The sequence below is a fragment of the Dasypus novemcinctus genome, chromosome 4 (assembly GCF_030445035.2).
Source record: "Dasypus novemcinctus isolate mDasNov1 chromosome 4, mDasNov1.1.hap2, whole genome shotgun sequence".
Taxonomy (NCBI): Eukaryota; Metazoa; Chordata; class Mammalia; order Cingulata; family Dasypodidae; genus Dasypus; species Dasypus novemcinctus.
This window is the reverse complement of record NC_080676.1, coordinates 6,981,652-6,987,732: the sequence shown is the minus strand read 5'-3', so window position 1 is coordinate 6,987,732 and position 6,081 is coordinate 6,981,652.

Genomic DNA, 6,081 nt, shown 5'->3' with positions numbered 1-6,081 from the left:
TGCTGATAAGATACCACCCTGGGTATTGGTTTTGCTCTGTTGATAGCTGAACGCTTTAATGAGTTTATCAGTCCCCCTTGTTTAACAGGAATGTTCAGAACCGGAACTTTAGTTCCAAAGGCTCCAAAGTAAATAGGACAAGTACTGCTGACTGGAACACTTCCTCCTTGCAATAAACCTGAGTTCCTTGAAACGACAGAATTGAGGTGTGCTTTCTACGAGCAATTTAATTCAACAAACATTTACTCTTAAAATTTCTTTTAGCTTTCCCTTCTTGATACAGTAGGTTCTTTATACAAGAGGGAGTTAAACCCCATACAGCAAACACTTTCCAGCTGAGGTTATCAGGGGTTATCCATAAGAGTGAATTGTTGAGGAACTCTCTAGTCCAGATCCGCCATCTTACCTCCCTGTGCTGCGTTTTCTCTACACTAGCGCCAAACGTCCAAAGAGCAGCATTGTAAAGCAGAAAGAGCATTGGATCCAGAGGTTTTTTCCCATTCTGTTCATCTACATTTCCTCAGGTTTCATCTGTTGGCAGCAACTGTCTAGGCCCACAGACTACCTCTCCTTTGGGCTGACGGTTCCTGGCTTACATTATAATGGAGGTGGTGAGAACTCTCTCACACGAGGCAGAAACTCCCAGGAACAGTAGGAAACTCCTGGGTGTATGTGCGACTGTCTTCACGGCATTCAGATGCACCCATTGCTCAAAGGCAAGTAGCTCTCTGTACGTCTTTACACAGATATCTACACTGGAGTTCCCACGAGTTGCTTGGCTGGTTGGAGAAGACCTGACACTGTGTGGGGAAGACATCTGGAGGAATTTTGAACAGAGGAGGTGCCATGGAAGGTCAAAAATCAGAAACATTCCTTAGGGAAGGTAATTTGTAGGAGAAGCTGTGGCTAGGTGGTGTCCACAAGCTATACAAGCTATATATATACAAGCTATAGTGTTGGCCTTCAGGGTTTCCTGCAACTGCTAGGCATCTGTGGAGTTCTGGTTAGGAGCTGCTACTATGGCACCTGCCCACATGGACAGAAAGTCAGTGTGGTAGAGACCAGATAGGGCAGAAAGGAGAGCAGAGGATGGGAGGGTAGGGCTGCTCTTCACACAGAAGGGAAGGCTGAAGGAATGGATCTGGAGGCCGTGGAAACCACAGGTAGGGTGGCTCAGAGGGCTTGGGAAGGAAGGACATCAGGCTGCGCTCTGGAAAGGCTCCAGGTACCACTACCCTGACTGTGGGCTTCTGCCTGTACCTTGTCAACTCCCACATGGGCCTGAGGATTTCCTTCTTATAAATGGATTTCCTTCTCTAAAAATTTTTAAAATTAAAAAAAAAAATTTTTAAATGGCTCTAAAAAAACGGATGTGGCTCAACCAATTGGGCTCCCATCTACCATATAGGAGGTCTAGGGTTCGATGCCCAGGGCCTCTTGGTAAGGGCAAACTGGCCCATGTGGTGAGCTGGCCCACATGGAGTGCTGGCCCATGCTGGAATGCCACCTGGTGCAGGAGTGCCCCTTGCATGGGAATGCCACCCAGCGTGGGAAAGCTGCCCCATGCATGAGAGCTGACTGACACTGAGAGCTGGTGCAGCAAGATGACGCAATAAGAGACACAGAGGAGAGAAAATAAGAAGACATAGCAGAACAGGGAGCTGAGGTGGTGCAAGAGAGTAATCTCCTCTCTCCCACCCTGGAAGGTCCCAGGATTGGTTCCTGGAGCTGCCTAATGAGAATACAAGCAGACACAGAAGAGCACACAGCAGATGGACACAGAGAGCAGATAACAGGGTGGGGGAAGAAAAAATCTATTGGGAAATAGATTTCATTCACCTGAAAAAAAAAAGCCACCAGGGGCTCTGCTCTCCCCCTCCCCTCTGTAATGAAGGCACAACCAATCTATCCAATGCCAGGGAACCCTGGAAAGGGGCCAAGGCACTCTAAGCACAGAACTGACGATGACCAGAGCAGAAATTCGGTTCCAAAATAAGAGGTGTGTGTAAAGACCTAAAGAGCTGTTCCTGGGGAGTTTCAGGTACATCGAAAACAAGAAGCCATAAATGAGTGGGACACTTTTAACTCCCCTGACACTGGGCCTGTTCTGTCAGGATCCAAAGACTGCTCAGGAAGGGATCTTCCCTCTTCACAGGAGAGCACCCAGGGAGAACGGTGCATACCTCTTCTCGGCCAGGGGAAGACTCTAGACTGAAGACAGGTGACTCCCGGAGCAGAGGATGGCTCCTAAGTGGATTACTGGGTGTATCCATTCCAGGGGTGGTGGGCAGCAGACCAGAGGAGAGTGACATCACCTTGGGAGATGTGGAGCCCCACATCAGTGGAAGGTGATGAAGTTGACTTTGTGAGCGTGGAAAGAAGCTCATACCCCACAAGCGGAACTGCTCGGTGAAAGGATCCTTCCTGCAGCCCTGGAACAGACATTAGGGAATCGATGCTCATCCCGATCACCAGGTCCCTGGATTACTGGAGTTTGTCCATTCCTTATTTGTGGTGAGGGAATTTCTTTTCTTTTAATGGGAACTTGCACTTGCAAGGGGAGAGTTGGGACCCTCTTACAGGACTGTCCGGTGAAGAAACTTTCCCAAGTCTGTCCATGATTTCAGTTTAAGCTAAAATGTTGTGGCACAAGATCTGTTGGCTCCAGGATTAAGCTATGATCCAGTTTTCTCCAGGTGAAATGTTCTCAAATCTTACATCCCTCCTGATAGATCCATGAGTACACAGCATTACGTGTGGGTCACCTGATACACCTTGTGAGCTTCCTTTTTCCCCCAAGTCTTTGTATTTGGGGGAACTTAGTAAGGGGCGGGGCTTCCTGAGAACTTGTGTTTAACTTTAAACTTCTGCCAATGAGTTACTTCCCCCAGTGTTGTTGACATGGAAGACTAGGTGGCAATTTATCAGAAAGTACAGCAGGAAAAAACTTGTCTCCATTTCGAAGACCTAGAGTACTAGCTGACTGCATGTTCCTGGTATAGAAGGTAAGCGCTGATTCATTGTTATTATTGTTATTATTACTATTATTAGAAGAGCTATGTGGAATGTGAGAAATAGGTCATTCAAGAATTGAGACTTCTGCTCTCCTGGAATGAGCTAGAGCTGGAGCTAGGGAGAGGTGTTACAGGTAACGGTTCAGAACCTGGGCCTTGGTCAAAGGCAGGTGCACGCAGTTTGAGTCATTGCTAACTGTATCATCTTGGCAAGTTATCTTACTCTTTAACCTCCAGTTTGCTCATCTCAAAAAAGAGGAGATAAGAGTATCGATTTTTTATGAGGATTTATGTACTAAAGCCTCAGAGGCTTCCCCAGGGACTGGAACATAATAATAATAACATAGTAATAAAGGGTGGCTATTATTGTTTTAAAACCTTTGCTGCTGATAATGAGGGATTTAAAGCTGAAAACATTAGGTCATATTTTCATATAATTTGATTTAATAAGTGGTTTAATAAAAAAAGACATTGTTTTTAATTTGTCAACTGTCTAAAATGGAAATAATTTCACCATGACTTCAGATTCCTTATAGATGTAATTCAGATAAAGTCAAATCCACATCACCGTTCCATTCTGGGTGGAAAATGTGATTTCCTCGTGGACCCTTTTCCTTTATAAACCTTTTTGTTTGTAGCTCTTTTTCTTGGAGTTAATCTTTGGAACGTCCAGTCCACTTTTCTCTCTTGGGACCATTAGGATTTCCTCTCTGGGAAGAAGTTGGGATTAAGCCTCTGGAAACTGATGGACACACTTAAATGCCCACACTGCACTATTCCAACAGTGTCATCCTCATATCCTTACGGTTGTCTAGAAAAAGAGGCAGTAGGAGTGGAGTGAGAACAGAAATCAGAATCCCTTTTCAAGGTTCAAAAAGGTGTTTTCAGGTAACATTTGAAAATCAATTAAGAGAAAATGAGTATGGGAGGAGACATGAGGGATCCCAGATTTCCAGAGTTTTAGAAGTAGAGAACCTCCCACAGGGAGCATCCTTTAGCTGTAATGTGTTATTCTCGCTCTCATAGATGCATATGAAATACTGTGGTTTATTATACCAAATCCAAGTGTGCTCATACTCCTGCAGCCCCAGCTCCAGCTTGTCCAGAGTCACCCCTTTCTTGGGTTTTGAGGAGCAGAGCAGTGTGCTGGAAGACCACTTGCCTAGGAAGCCGGAGGGTGGGGGGTCTCTCACCGAGAGCACCCCAGTTTCCTTCCTTTACAAAGGGAAGGTGTTGCACTAGGTGTTCCTCTGGATTTTGGAGGGTTGGTGTGTGAATGTGAATTGTAAACAGCTGCCGGACAAGGGGACGCAGTCATTGGCCCGGTTTTCTGTCTGTCTTACTCTAGGCCAGCAGCTTGCAAACTAGCAGCTGATTACACCTCATTCCAAGGATCCTGGAAATGACTTGCCTATGTGATAATTGAGACTAACTTGTATTTCGAAAATTTTATATGTGTATTTACTTATGATTATATAGGTAGTTCACAAATACATTCCTGTAGCCAATAAAAGAGCATGTAGAGAAAAAGTTAAGGTCTGCCTTTTCCATCTGCTGCCTCAAATCTTACTTCCCTAACCAGTGGTAATTACTGACACTAGTTTGGAATATGTCCTTCCAGATCTTTTTCAGTCCTTTAACAAACATTCGTATGTCCATACACAACTTGTTAACAGTTGTCTTTATTTCCTCAAAATTATAAAAGCAAACTCCTAAGTTTTCTTCTCATACTTCTAAGTGTTTTTCGTTTAGCCTTTCCATCAACTTCATTTCGGTGTATATAGGGAGAGAGGGATCTAATTTAATTTCTTTTCCACTTGGAGAGCCAGTTACTCCAACACCATTTACTGACTAGTCCATCCACTGCTCCCTCATCTGAAACGCCAACTCTATCATACTTTTATCATACACTAAATTCTCATAAATAGGAATATGGGTTTATTTTTGGATTCTTTTGCATTCCTTATGTCCACTGATTTTGATGTCGGCCCTGCGTATCTCTTCCCACTGATTTCTTATCACTCCTTCAATATTTTCTATTTTCTTCTTGCCTGTTTTCTTTCTGAGATGAATTGTAGAATCATCTTGTTAAATTTCATAAAAATTTTAATGAAGCTTTGTTTGGGCTTGTACTGAAGTGATAAAGAATCAGGAACAGGTGAAGATTAGAAGCACAGACTTTGGAACCAGGCTGCCTGGGTTTGAATCTTGGCCTCACCATTTGGTCATTGAGACCTTAGATAAATGGATAAGTGACTTGACATCTCTGGGCCTGAGTTACTTCATCTGTAAAATGGGATGATAATAGTATCCCCCTCATAGGATTAGGGTTAAATGGGCTAAATTGTTGAAAATGCTGAGAACAGTGCTTGGCACTATTAGCCCAAAGAAGTATTTACTATCGTTTTATATTAATTTAAGGAAGGATTCATTTATATTATTCAGTTTATTCCTAAGTGTTTCATTCTCTTGTGAAATATGTTTTTATTGCCTATGACATATTCTTATTGGTTTTTGTCGATGTACAGAAAAGCTGTTGATTCTGGTGTGTCGATGCTCTTTGGCCTTGTTGGTTCATTTTCATCTTAGTTCTATTGGAGTTTCAGTATATTATCTTGGATTTACTAAGTAGGCAAGATATTTTCTGTATCTAGTGATACTTTTGTCTCTTCCTTTATTATATTCATAGTAGAAATTCCTTTCTCTTATTTCATTGCATTGGTTGAAAGAACGAGAATGATGTTGAATGGTAGCAGAGATATTATATTCCTGACTTTAACAGGGAAGGTTCAAATGTTTCACATTAGGTACAGTGGTTGCTATATGTTCTGGTAGGCATAGTTTATCAGCTTAAGAAGCTTCCCTTGTATTTTTAAGAAATCAAGATTGGGTGTCAAATTCGATCACTTTTTGGCATCTAATTGAGCCAAAATGATCATATGGCTTTTCTTCTTTTGTCTGTTAAGATAATGCACTCCATCAATAGCTACCTTATTAATTAATTATTTTCCAATGCCCAGCCATTCTCGAATTCCTCAGATAAACCCTAGCTGGTTATGATGCCTTT